General features: G+C 42.5%; 1 protein-coding gene across 1 annotated transcript in view; it reads left to right on the forward strand.

The window, feature by feature from the left end:
- Positions 1 to 1,097: 1,097 nt before the first annotated feature.
- The window catches only part of GUCY1A1 (guanylate cyclase 1 soluble subunit alpha 1), a 465,791-nt gene continuing 452,947 nt past the window's right edge, over positions 1,098 to 13,941 (forward strand). The window contains exon 1 of the mRNA XM_069243102.1: positions 1,098 to 1,284. The gene's annotated coding sequence lies outside the window, so the exon portion shown is untranslated. The remainder of the gene's footprint in view (positions 1,285 to 13,941) is intronic.

Below are 13,941 nucleotides of genomic sequence, written 5' to 3' on the forward strand. Positions count from 1 at the left end.
AGCCTGGCATTGACATCTGTTTTTTAATGCACAGCAAATGTGACAAGATAAAATCACATTTTAAGGGGGGTTTAGTGCTCATGTAACTTCTGAACACTAGCATGGTTATCTTGGGGGTGCTGCAGCCCCTTTACTTCCAGGGCAGTTAAATGCGAAAGCAGTGTGTTTAGTTAAACCTATTTTTCACGAATGCTGTCAGCGGCCTGGATCGTGGAGGTGGGGGTGGAGCTGGCCGGACCCTCAAATGACCCCCGTGGCTACGGCCATTTTGGCAATGCTTTAAAAGTGTCAAGACATGGAAAGACGGGGGGGGGGCGGCATAAGGGGCAAGATTCAGCTGAGGTCCAAGAGTACAGTTACAGGACTTGTGAAAAGAGGAAAGCGGGGCAAAATGCAAACACCAGACCTCCTAACAGGAGTGGGGTCAGAACAGGGCTGTTATAATGGAAAGTGGCAACGCATGCACCCATGGACAACCATGGCATTGGATGAATGTGTGCCCGGATTGGGTGTAGCGTGTTAGTAGCTGACGGCGTCGCACCTCGACGTGCGTTGGAAGAAGTCATTGCTTTATCTTGCAACTACCAGCCAAATATCCAGCCATCGTATGATTTATATCTCACAGCTTGGGGCTAATTTTATTCCATTGTCAAAGTAGTTTCCTGTCATGATAATTAAGGATGGAAGAAGAGTGTTTATGGAAAGAGCTATGTTGCTTACGTTAACTTCATTTTTTCTCCAGCTTAAAATGTCTCCTTCCAGGGCAAGTCAATAGACAAATAAAATCGCTCTCATACTTGCCCGAATTCTGTCCTGTCCCAAAATATTTTTGTATAGCAGGCATTCTTATCTCGAGACTTCATGTCAGATCTCAGCACAATAGTAAAAAGCAAATACTTGCAAAACCATCCAAAGTCCACGCCCTGATAATTTTATCAAACATTTTTGTGTTTGCATTTTATGCCCCATAAGAGAATCTTTTAAACTGTGTTGGAAATTACAGTGGATACCAGAACAAATATGTTGATCTTCTGAATTACCTTCTGTGAACGATGTGTACGGTCACTGTTCCTTTAAGGGAAGCTTCTCTGGGAGGCATTGAAAGGGAAACTAAAAATCAGCCCAGACGCTAGTGGCTCACAGTGCGTGAAGCAACAAGAAACAGTGAGTGAGTCGGCGTTGCTGCCGCTCAAGTCCATCTTTTCGGAATGTACTCGAACTGATGCCTGAATGCAGCCTTCGAAATGCACGGGAGCTTTTAAAGTGTGCTCGCGCCCTTTCAAGGTAAGTGCTCCATTGACGTGCAGTCATACAGACGGCTGCGTCTAGAAGCCTCACGCTTAATGTTTGGGAAACGATTAAAACTAACAAGATCAGATCATGTATGTTAACATTACTGCTGCTTTAACCCTAAGTGTGTTTTTTGGGACAGGGGCAGAAGTAAACATATCTTCAAGTAGGCAGAGAGTGTGCGTGAATGCTAACGCTGTTACTTCAGTACGGATGCACTGAAGGAATGCGCGCGGCTCAATTCAGAATCTCAGTGTTTGTCCTCAAGAGCAGCCTGCAAGGTGGCTTTTAATTACATGTCTAGGGCAGCAGGGATTGCGCGGCGAGGTTGCCTGTCTCTTGTGTGCGCACCCATGCCACAATGGAAAACAATCAGTACAGACAAAGGCGGCTAAGTTGTGTTATCCTCGCTCCTTTCTCAACCTGGGGACGTAAATTACACGAATAAAAGTCGGTTCCCACACCTATTCTCGAAGTAGTTGTGCCAAAGGATGGTGTAACGGACAGTGAATTCTTAATATCATGCCGATCTGAATGACGAGTGAAACATGTAATAAGAAAACGCGGTTTGGAGTAAAAAAAAAAGGCATTTTCTTCATACCTATGTTGGAGGTATGCACCGGTCGTGCTCCCTGCAGTGCAGTGTTTGACCTGGTGTTTTCCGTGCATAGTTGGACCCCTTTCATGTTTTTGCTGACCAGATTTGTTAATTACTGCGCGGTGAAGATGCTGAAAACAGGATATCGTGGCTCTTTCATGGGATGTTAAGCCAAGCAAGCTATTTCTAATTGGAAATGTCCCCGGTAATCACAAGATATTTTTTGTGTTTAAGCTGAGCAGTAATCGTTGCCTGTTGTGTACTGTAACACAGACTTGTATCTCAGAGCATACAGTTTTATGGTTGCTTGAGTATAAATACGCATTCTCTTCCGCATAGTTAGAGACTTTTATGCAGGTTAACCAATATATAGCGTTTACTTCCAGCAGTGTGACATTGACATCAATTAACCTCGTAGCTGCAGAACGGCCATGCACCAAGCAGACCTTGGTCCGCGGGAAAGGCATGGAGATGAATGTTAGTGACTCCTGGACCTGGCCTGCTGCATCGTGAATAAAGTTGCTTTATTTTCTGCTTAGCTGAACAAGTCCTACGTTAGCACTTGGCCTTCCCTTTAGTAGGCTAGTTCGAATATATTTTAACAATGTGCTATCTTATCCACAGACGGTTTCTTACATTAATTAAGCACACATTAGAAATGTGATCAGATTTTGTGCAATGTGCTGATTGCAGCATCCTGTATTAGTTATTAATGCTATCTGTTATACTATGTTTGATTGCACGGAATTCTTGGTTGCCAAAAAAGTGTGTTTCGTTTTTCCTACATTTTGCTAGATTTATACTAGGTACAAATTAGATTCTGATTATTTCAGCGCTTGTTGATATATATATATACAGATCGATAGATAGATAGATAGAGAGATAGATATCTAGAGAGATAGATAGATAGATAGATAGATAGATAGATAGATAGATAGATAGATAGATAGATAGATAGATAGATAGATGGATAGATACTGAACGTATAGCCTATGTGTTGAAAATATAAATGTCAGATTCCGTACATCCACTTTGGTGATATTTTTATATTTGTGAACATGTTGGCCACAGCAGCAAATACCTGAGGTTAATTTCTTTCGGTTTACGCACTTTATTGGTTTTCAAAATGTGCCTGTTATATTTTAGATTGAAAAGGAACGCCCAGTCACTGCTGCTCAGTGTCGTTTGAGTGAGCGAGTTGAGAGACGTTCTCTGTGTCTGATGTCAAAAGTTATACGAAAGGAAATCGCTTGAATTTATCATACTATTCAGGAACAGCTCAAGCCCCACTTAAACAGACTTATTTGCTCTGCTGTTCTTTCCAAATCTTCAAAGCTAGAGGATTTATGAGGCTATCTGCATGCTGTTGCATAAAAGTGAGATCATGGTTGTACTACTGCAGCTGTAGTTTAAGTTTTCCATTTATTTGGGTATTTGATATAGTGTGGTGTTGACACCTAGGAGAACTGGAGCAGGTTAAAGCAAACATTTTTTGTAAATCAGGGGAATTTTGTAGATATGACAATGCACGTAGACCATTGTGATAGGTCCGGTTGCTGCTGGATCACAGATTACACACTGTGATGTGGCGTGGTTCGAAGAGTTAAGGCAGCGCAGATATCTAACATCCGTGTCCTGAAAATCCACATCTGTGGTATACAAGGCCCGCTCACCCGTCCCTCCCTTCCTAGTTTGCCCTCTGTCACCTCTTACTAATATGTACCACTCTCCCCCTTGCGCCGATCTTCTACATACAAAGCACAAATGAGTCTTTTTCAGAAATAATTTACGGCATATGTTCTGAAACAGGTGTCCCTTCAAGTTTTTACTCTGATGAGCATTAAATAGGGGATGTGCACAAAAGTATTAATTGTGAGAAAAGCTGAGCATATTCTTACCTCCAGGGTACAAAACCTGCGAGTTAATCATGACAAATCACCTGGTCGATAGTTCTCTATTGGATGGCATGCCACTCTCAGCTCATGGCGGGGGATGGTAGCCTGTGAACGGATGGAAGGAGAGCAAATAACAATGATCCACAACAGTCCTGAGAATGCGGGAGAGGATGCAGGCGTATTATCACTTCGGCATCTAACAACATGAATCCACTTTCTTTAATTTTTCAATTTGTAAGGAGATTAGACAAATGTCGATTACGCCAAATATGGACGTTTCAGAAAGACACAGACAAAGAGGTCAAATGAGAGGGAACCTAATTCTTTGATAAGACAAGACATGCAATCTGAAGCCTTCTGAACAGACGGAGAAGCTTCATTTGTAGGAGTTGTTTTTCCACATTTCACCCAAAAGGGCATTCCTAAATGTTACTGGATTATTTCGGGAGACTGGTAGTTTAGGCTGGCGGTTACAGTGCATTTTGTGGCAGATCATTTAAGGAAAGTTTGGAGTGTTTTGCTACAGATGACAATTTGGCGACATTTCTAGTCTGATTCATCCACAGCCCTGCTTGAGAGAGGGCAGCAGATTAAAGATGGGCACGTCTACAGTGCATGCGTACATGGCATGTTAACGTGTATATAATCATACCCTCAACCCTCTGCTCGCCGCGCAGCAGATCGGAATTAACACCCCGCCCCCACTCCGAGAGGCAACTGTGAAGAAACAGTAGCCTGCAGACGCTCGCTCAGGCTGTTAGCGGTGCTGATGTACAGCAGAAAACCCTCTACCCAGCCTACGGTTTCATATCAGCTGCCCAGCTGGTTCCTGCGCTGACACATAATGCATTCCACAACAACACAACCTCGCGGCGGAGGTAGAGCAGCTATGAAAAGACAAAGGAACTTCATAGCCTAACCACACATATCTACTCTCGTGCAGCTGGTGGAGAAAAAAGGAAGAGGCTTTGGTATCTTTTCTCTGAACATTAGAGGGACATGCTCTTCTTTCAGGCTGAGAAGCTCTGCTGTAAAGAAGGGCTGCCTCAAGAGATAATGGAGGGAAACTGTTTGTCAGCACACACTTGCCGTTTGTCACACTTGTTTTGTTTCCTGTGAAAAAAAAAGCATTGTATTAAATAGTACATGGGAGCAGTAGATCATCAATGGATGCACTCTAGTGACCTCTGAAGATTAAAATATCGACGCCTGGTATAGCAAGTAAATAGTTCTGCTCGTGGCTTCTCCCAGCATCCCTCGGAAGGCACTGAAATTCATTTCAATTGAAACTTTGCATCTACCTCTTCAGTTTCTTCACTGGTAAACTTAGAAGAGAATGCATCAGGACATGCAAGGCAATGTGCATAACTCATGGTGATCTTTATGCAGTCTGCAGTGGAATTCGGAATTGCACTTCAATTGTGGTGCAGCTCAAACAGTGCTTTGTTTTCAGTGTCCGGATCATCACGTTGTTATTATACATTCAAGCAACAAAAGAGGCAGGGGTAGGAAACAGCATAATTGTGCCGGAGTTTGCAAGCGGTGAACACAAGCAGGGCTAGGATTTAGAGAAATAATCCGAAACCTGAAACTCGCAAAAAATATTGAGCCTGTCTGGGAACCCTCAGTAAAATTTGCTGACTTTGTCCCAACGCGGTTTGACAACACTGGGAAAAAAGGCAGGAGTGCATGCAATTTGTATGCTTTGTGTTTAGAGAAGCAACCTGTAGAAGGACGCTTACCTTCATTGTCAGCTTGGGCCCAAGACAAAAGCCTTACTTAAAGAGCCTTTGCACTCCCTTTTTTTGAGTCTCATGCTGGCGGGGGGATAACTGGAGCTTCAGCTTCATGATGCCTATGCCATCAAGGAAACACATGCATTCAGCTAGCCACTTCCCTGGTGCGTGCTATTTATTAATCGTGATTTGGGGGAAGGATTTGATTTTTCCAAGCTCTATTTATGAGAGATACACATGCACTGTAAGAATGTTGGACATATCTGCCTATACGAGTAATTATGTTAATAACCATAGGTACTGCACTTACTAATAAGTTTTTTTATTTTTTATAAACCCTATACTAACAAAATATTGAGAAAAAAACTATAAGTGATGCTGGTTTGTAAATCAATGAGCTATGACAGGGATTATAACTTGTGATCTGCAGGTAAAACATGAACACAATGAGCAAAACCAGTAACCACTGAGCTGTCTAGATACAATACAACTCTGCAACCTGCATGATACTTGTGTCTTGCAGCAGGTATATTAACCCTCATTAGTAATTTATGATGAGCCAGACCTATGACTAGTCTTCACGTATATTTATCCAGTAAGTGAATTAACCACATTTGTGCTTTTACTGTTATAATATCTTATACATTGTTGAGTACACAATGATACCTGTAACAGGTGCCTTGACCTACAGCATATTTTAAAATGCAGTCTGTTTGTGACCCTTTAATTAAGCCAGAACAGATCTATTATCATACTTGTCCTTGTTGACAGTTTCTTAAGTGCAGAGTCGTGAGAAATAAATGTGTAAATTGACTGTCAACCTCCACTCCTTATGACTTTTCCTCTCATGACTCAACTCTTTGTCCTCTCATTTTTGGGATCCCGGATTATATATTTTTTCCATTACCAGCCCTGGGTACCAGCACTTATTTTTTGGCAACTCCAACAGATTTTTCATCCCCATGCTTTGACTAACAGCAAGAGAGACAATGATGAAGGACACTAGTTCGATACAGGATGCAGCAGTTAGTTCTGGACCTCGCTGAGCCTCCACTGCCATGACCACTGATTGAGTAACTGTTCATGGGTAGTACACTGCTGTCCCCAGAGGATGGGGCCCCAGGCCCATTTAAGGGTTGAGGGGCTACATTCCACCGCCCCATAATAAATATGTTTTAGCTCCAGGGAATGGGGTCCCCGGTCCATGAAAGCCAACCATAAGCTACACATGCCAAAGGCTGTGTACAGCATGGGACAGGCAACCTGCTGGGGGTTTGGCCACAGGTCCTCACAGCAGGCCAAGCCCTGTGGCCAACTCCCCTCTGTGCATGACCAAAGGCTATGCTTAGCGTGGGGTTGACTGCCTGCTATGATTTAGATGCCTGGCCAGGCTGCAAGCTCCGCCCTACGGCTAACCTCACGTCACACATGACCAAAGGTCATGTGTGATTTGGGGTTGGTTGCCTCTAGGTGGCAGCCTGAGGCCAATTCCACACTGCGCTCGACAAAAGGCAGTGTGCAATGTAGGGTTGGCTGTCTGTGGGGGGTTGGGTTTATGTATGGTAATAAAATATTACTTTACGTTAAAAAAAACCTAGAAATTCACAGAAAAAAACAAATGTTAAAATTACATTATAGTCAGGTGTGATAAAAAGCTCTATATCTGTTTTAAAAAGAAACTTAGAAATTCACTGAAAAAAACAAAGGTTAACATATTGTTCTAATTAGATAAATATGTCAGTGACAACACTAACGTTTCAACTGAACACCAGTTATAGTTATCAAAGTTAACTATACTAGCCAAACACTGTGCATTGCTTAGTACCTCACATATTCAGGGGCAGCTCCTCCATATGGGCGAAGGAGCATCACTCCCCCACCAGCAGTGGCAGCTGCAAACCTTTTCCACAAAAACTATAATAAACTATGTGAGCAATGACTGTGCATGCATGTTTGGAGAGCTGTCTCGGGCTGGCCAAACACACATGCGCAGAAGGGTCTCTCCAGCCCAGCAACACAGTTTCTGGGCTGGAGAGAGCCTGCACAGGCTCCCAGTCTGCATAGGAGAGCCCTGGCTGGGTGCTCCCTGCCAATCCTGACGCTGCTCTGAGCAGCATCAGGTTTGGCTGCAGGGAAGGCTGGGAGTCTGTGCTGGAGGAGACAGAAGAGCAGAGGAACGGAGCGTCGCGGGAGCGCATTTAAGTGTTTTTTTAATATGTATTTTTTTAATGTGTGGTGTCGTTAATCCCCCCCGGCCCTCCTGTGCACCACCCCGCCCACTCGGCGACCTGTGAGCCTCGACTGCACATATTACATCATTTATGACATCACTGAGGATATTCCAAATGACATAATTGATGGCATCACTGATGACATCATCCTAGTTTGTTTTGTACACATTATGGGGGTCATTTCGACCCTGGCGGACGGCGGTGAAGCGGCGGTAAGACCGCCAACAGGCTGGAGGTCTAAAAAATGAGATTTTGACCATGGCGGTTACCGCCATGGCCAACCGCCGCTTCACCGTTCCGCCCGCCGGGCTGGAGACCTGGGTCTTCAGCCCGGCGGTCCTCACTATACCGCCGGCGGTATCACAACCCGCCTGACCCGGCTTACCGCCATGGATTTCATGCAGTTTGGGATCGCCATGAAATCCATGGCGGTAAGCTCTATCAGTGCCAGGGAATCCCTTCCCTGGAACTGATAGGGGTCACCCCCACTCCCCACCCCCACCCCCACCCCGACTCCCTCCCCTACCCCCCCACCACCCCTGCCACCCCCCAAAGGTGGCAGGACCCCCCTCCCCACCCCGATCCCCAACATTTCTACACACATACACACATACACGCACGCAGGCATACACGCACTCATTCACATACACACAACACCCCCGCATTCATGCACACACTCATTCACATACACACAACACCCCGGCATTCATGCACGCACTCATTCACATACACACAACACCCCCGCATTCATGCATGCACTCACACGCCCCCTCAACATACACACACGCACACCCCCATGCATGCACACAACACCCCCCACCCCCCTTCCCTAACGGACGATCACCTTACCTGTTCCGGTGAGCCTCCGGGAGGGAACGGGACCAATGGGGGCAGCTCCGCCGACACCGCCACGCCAACAGAACACCGCCACAGCGAATCACAGGATGTGATTCGCTGGGCGGTGTTCTGTTGGTGTGGCGGTGGAGGTGGAGCTACCTCCACTTCCCCGCCTGCCGCCAGTATGGCTGTTGGCGGCTCTCCGTCCGTAAAAGGACGGAGCGCTGCCAACGGTCATAATGGCCCGTGCGAAAGACCGCCAGCACTGGCTGTCTTCTGTACGGCGGTCCCTCGGCGGTCTTCGGAAAAGACCGCTGAGGTCGTAATGACCACCTATATGTACTATACACCATTATGGCATTAGAGGCCTGAAAGTAAGTAAAACATTGCTCAGAATAATATGAAGCATCATTAATGCCATAACAGATGCAACTCATTATGTGTAGCAAACATGTGTTATGTGCAACATTGACCCTATACTGTACTTTTAACGGGAAACCTAGTCTACATTAACAACTACCCACAGATATATGGTAAACCCTTATTGCACACTGTGTTCAATCTGTTTACAACTGTTTGGAGAAAGCCAAGATCCTATATATGAAAATGTATTATTATAGTTTAAGGGTTACATATTCTGCTACTCATGATCTACAGATGATTAATGGGTTACTCAGTAGTCTACACATGCTGTTTTTGCAGTTTTAAAATAATGATTTGCTCCTAACGTTTAGTAGAGAACCATTTGATGTGAATATTACAGCATACATAATTTCCTTTAACTTACTACAGTTTTCCATGTCACTTGCCCCATTGTTGATTTTCAAGCAGTTCAGTCTGCTTTGACAAATTGAAAGAGCAGAGGACATTTATCAAATTAATGACTCAGCCTTTGTCAAAAGAGCACATACCATAGAAAACATGTATATCTATCTAAATAGTCATAAACAATATGACAAACCTTTAAAAATGTACACAATTCCTCCACTGGTTAGTAAAGCTTTCAATAAATGAGGAACACCCAGGCAGCATTTTCTACAGCTATTACATGTGCTTTTACAAAAGGTCACTTTTGAATAATATATTCTAGATTAGCCCATATACTGCAGCCCTCATTTTAGGATTTGTGTTTATAAGAACACTGTTCCTTAATATGTCTTTGCAAATTAAACACTGCCAGTAGTTGGTATTTGATCTCGCCAGGCGAACAAGCTTACGTTTTTGTTCAGTACACTGCAAACTTTATTACTCCTTGGTTTAATAAATCAAAACTCACAGAGAAAAGAAAAAGGTAAGAAAGCTGAATTTAATACATTGGGCTAATTGTAAGATATGTTTTTGTTAATTTCTTGATAGTAGGGGTCAATATGTGGAGTGATAAGGGGATCAAAGAAGATATGCTCTACTGCCACGAATGAACCATTTCTTTGTTCAGTATAACAAAGTGTATAGAAAACATTTTTTACAGAGAACACCTTTATTGCAGTAGGGGCACATTAAATATGAGTTGTTGTAAACAGACCTGAATAGTGCTTAAGTCCCATTGAAATCATATTGCTGACACCAGGGTGAAATGGGCAAAGGGAGAAGGGAAATGTAATCAGAGCAATAAACGGTGATTATGATTTAAATTTTTATTACACATTTATTTTAAATATACTTGTTGCTTGAGGTAAAGAAAGTTAATCCAATTTGCCCTTTAACTCATGGCCTAGTGTTCAAGTTGGAAACCTAGGATAACACATCTGGTTGTACCTTTGAAAGTTAGGAAATTAACCACCTTATCAAGAGCCTCATTATGACATTGGAGGTCCCACCACAGGGCAGCCAATGCCACGGGGAGGACGCCACCGTCATGCCGGCGGCATCCCCCCATCATATTACATTGTTCCTGTTGGCCTAACCGGTGGGAACATTGTATTATGACATTTCCGCCGGGCTGACTGGCGGGAACTGGGCAACGGTATTGGTCTCGGCTCCCCTAAGGGAGCCAAGGCCAATACCATAGTACACCAGCACCTTGGGAATGCGCACTGTATGCATAGCAGTGTGCATTCCAAGGATACTGGGAAGGGGGGCTCCTGCACTGCTGACAACATGGTCACATGTAGTGTAGGGGCCCCACTTTGGCCCCCGGCAGTGGCTTCCCGCCTGCCTTTCCATGGCAGTGAGACCACCATAGATAGGCTGCAGAAAGCGGATTCTTAATCAGCACAGCGGCAATGAGTTCAGTGCCACTGTGGTTGACCATGAATCCAACCTCCATCAGCCCATCGGTAACAATGTTCCTGGCGGGGACGGCGGTCTTGAGCCAGTCGGACTGCCAGCGTTGTAATATGGCGGTCAGACCTCCTGGAGTGCGGCGGTCTGACCGTGAGGCTGGTGGTCTGAGGACCTTGAGGCTGGAGGTCTGAAGACTGACAGCCTGGTAATGAGGATCCAAACCTCCTCTCAGTGTACAACTCTTCATGGCTATCCATTGGATGCAGTGTAAAACAATATTTCAGTTACATTTTCAGTGTAAATTTCAGACGTTCACCTATCAAGCATAAAACAAAGGTAATAAATGAATAGGTGAACCAATAACAACATTTATTTCTTTGCAAGCCCTAAATGAATCAGCTTATGGAAGAGCAATCTATAGGAAACTTCCTCATGGATAAACACACTTATTTCAGAATTAAAAGTTAATATGGAGTATTCAACTCTTGATTAGAAATTTATAAATGAATAATGCAAAACATTGAGTGGGTAGCAGGAGATTAACTCTGGAATGATATCTCTTTTACGTGTGAGGACTAAAGGTAATTAGTTAACCATTTGCACTCTTTAGAGCCATTGAGTTGATTCAGCGAATAGGACACAATGCTCTGTGGTGGAATGAGATTCAAAAAGGCTTGGATTTACATGTTGAAGAGTACTGACATAATGAGAAATCAGATTAGGAAACACAACTTTTTTTTGTATTTATTAGCAGCACATGTACGTTCTTGTATTGAATTCACAGTTCACATTTTTATGCTTATTTGGACAAACAAGTATGAAACATTACAGTGTACCCAAAGGGCTATTCAGTTAATAGTGCAAGTTTCCCATAAGGAACCTATATTTAGCTTCGGAACACCTTTGCTCTAAGAATTTGAGTAGGAAAGAAAACATATTCCAGGCAGCTTTAGTAACATTGTAACACAGTACTGCACTTTTCCAAAGCATACAATAGTTTAGTCATTTGTAGGAGAAAGTGGGTGTGTACGTAGAGACTAACACACAATGTGGGGTTGTTGGTCAGATGGACTAGGGTTCTCTATAGTAAGGTTCTTCTTAAACATAAAAAGGTTTAAAAACAGTTGAAAAACATTATTAGGTGTAAGTAACTTGATTCTGGGATTATGATGAGTGTTCCTTTCAGTTATCGGAGGTTGAGATTTAATTCAGCCATGACTTCTTTCTACTAATCAAAGTGAGAGAGGCAAAACATATACATATTTGACAGAATTTTAATTTGTTTAAAAAATAAGTGAAACAATATGCTGATCCATTTATTCTGCAACTGTGAAATTCTGCTGATGTATGTTTTTTGTTTTGGTGTTTCATGGTAATTTACAGTAGATTACTATTTTGGCAGAATTCTAATGCATTTTCCAAATTTGTAAAATTCACCTACCATAGAGGAAAGCAGAAAAAAAGAGTTATTCTGTTTTACGCGCTATATTATTCAAATAGGTTGATATTACTTTTATCATATTTTCCCTGGTTGTTTTGCCAACCGTTAATTTTGGGTGTAAAAACACATTAGTCCCAAGTGGTAGCATTTCCCTCTATAGGACAAGTAAATAAAAGCAGGTATTTTCAAAGTAACATCATTAGATCCCACCACAGGCTCATAAGAATATTCTTTGTAAAATAAGAACCACAAAGGGACATTATTCTCTGAACTGATTCTGCATAGTTTTACAAATGTCTCAATGCCCTCTCCCTATTTGTGGCCACTAATATTGGTATATTTTCAAGCCTTATGTTTTATGAATTCCTGAATATCATGCTACCAGGGATGCATGTCCCCATTTAATGATTAGTTATTTTTGAATCTGGAATGTAGATCTTTCCTTTGTGCCACAAAATGTCGTTATCTATCGTGTACTTTTTCTTTGTCAGTGTTCCAGACTTCATACAATCCATTCTTTTACATTGAGAGACTGATAGTTATGTTTAAGGAATTTAACAAATTCTCTTCACCTCCTCTCATTCTTCCTGTTGTGGCCAAAATTGAAGGAGAATTGATAATTGTTTTTTTCACATCTCTTTGTCTAGACAAAGCATCTGCTTTTCTCTGTCTGTTATGGGGTCTATACATGATCTCATAGTTGAACCTGAAAAAGAAGATAGGACACATAGTATATCCTGAGCTCATGCATTTCATTGACTTGAGGTAAACTAGATTTTTATGATCTGTCCAAATTGTAGTCTTAGGTTGAGCACCATACAAGTAATGTTACCAATGAGACAAAGCATCTTTTACAGAATACAACCCCTGCATTTGAATCTTTTTTGGGACAGAATTGCTCCAACTGTAAAAGAAGACGCACCCTTTTCTAGGATAAAGACTAGGATAAAGAGTAATTCCCTGTCTGGATGCTTCAGAACAGGGGCAGTTGTGAAGGCTCATTTAATTCTTTCAAATGCCTTCTCCTGATCATTTCCACAATTAAATAGGACTCCCTTTTGTTTAAAACAATAGATAGGCCTCACATCTGTGAGAACCCTTTCACAAAATGTTTATAGAAATTATTGAATCCCAGAAACCTTTGAGGTTCTTTTACAGATATAGGATGTGGCAAATCCTGTACTGCCCTATCTCTATTTTAGACCATATATCTTCCTTTATCATAGATGGTGAGCCCAAAAACACTTAAGCAATTTGAAATATATATGTTTCCATTTTAGCAAACAAGGAATGTTCTCCTTGTCTCTTCAAAACTTATCTGACATGTTCTCAGTGTTTAAGAGATTGTGAAAATATTAAGATGTCAGTAGGGTAAATGACCACGTAAAGAGCTGATACATCTCTGAAAATGTAATTGACAAAACAATGGAATGCTACAGGAATATCAATTAGACAAAACAAATGCCATGACCAGGAATTCAAAATACCTGTATCAGATACTGAAGACTGTATCCCACTCAGCTCTACAATCTATCAGTCAGTCAGGCGGTTCTTGTAAAGTGTGGACGTGTCACCCTGGGGTTTCTCTAGGTGCTGGTTTTGTCGTAGTTTGACTCTTGTACTAGGCAAGACTGCTGGTTTAGGGATGACAGTACCTATTTTTGTAGGAGACAATTCCTGTCCTATAAAA

This window comes from Pleurodeles waltl, chromosome 1_2 (genome assembly GCF_031143425.1).
Source record: "Pleurodeles waltl isolate 20211129_DDA chromosome 1_2, aPleWal1.hap1.20221129, whole genome shotgun sequence".
Taxonomy (NCBI): Eukaryota; Metazoa; Chordata; class Amphibia; order Caudata; family Salamandridae; genus Pleurodeles; species Pleurodeles waltl.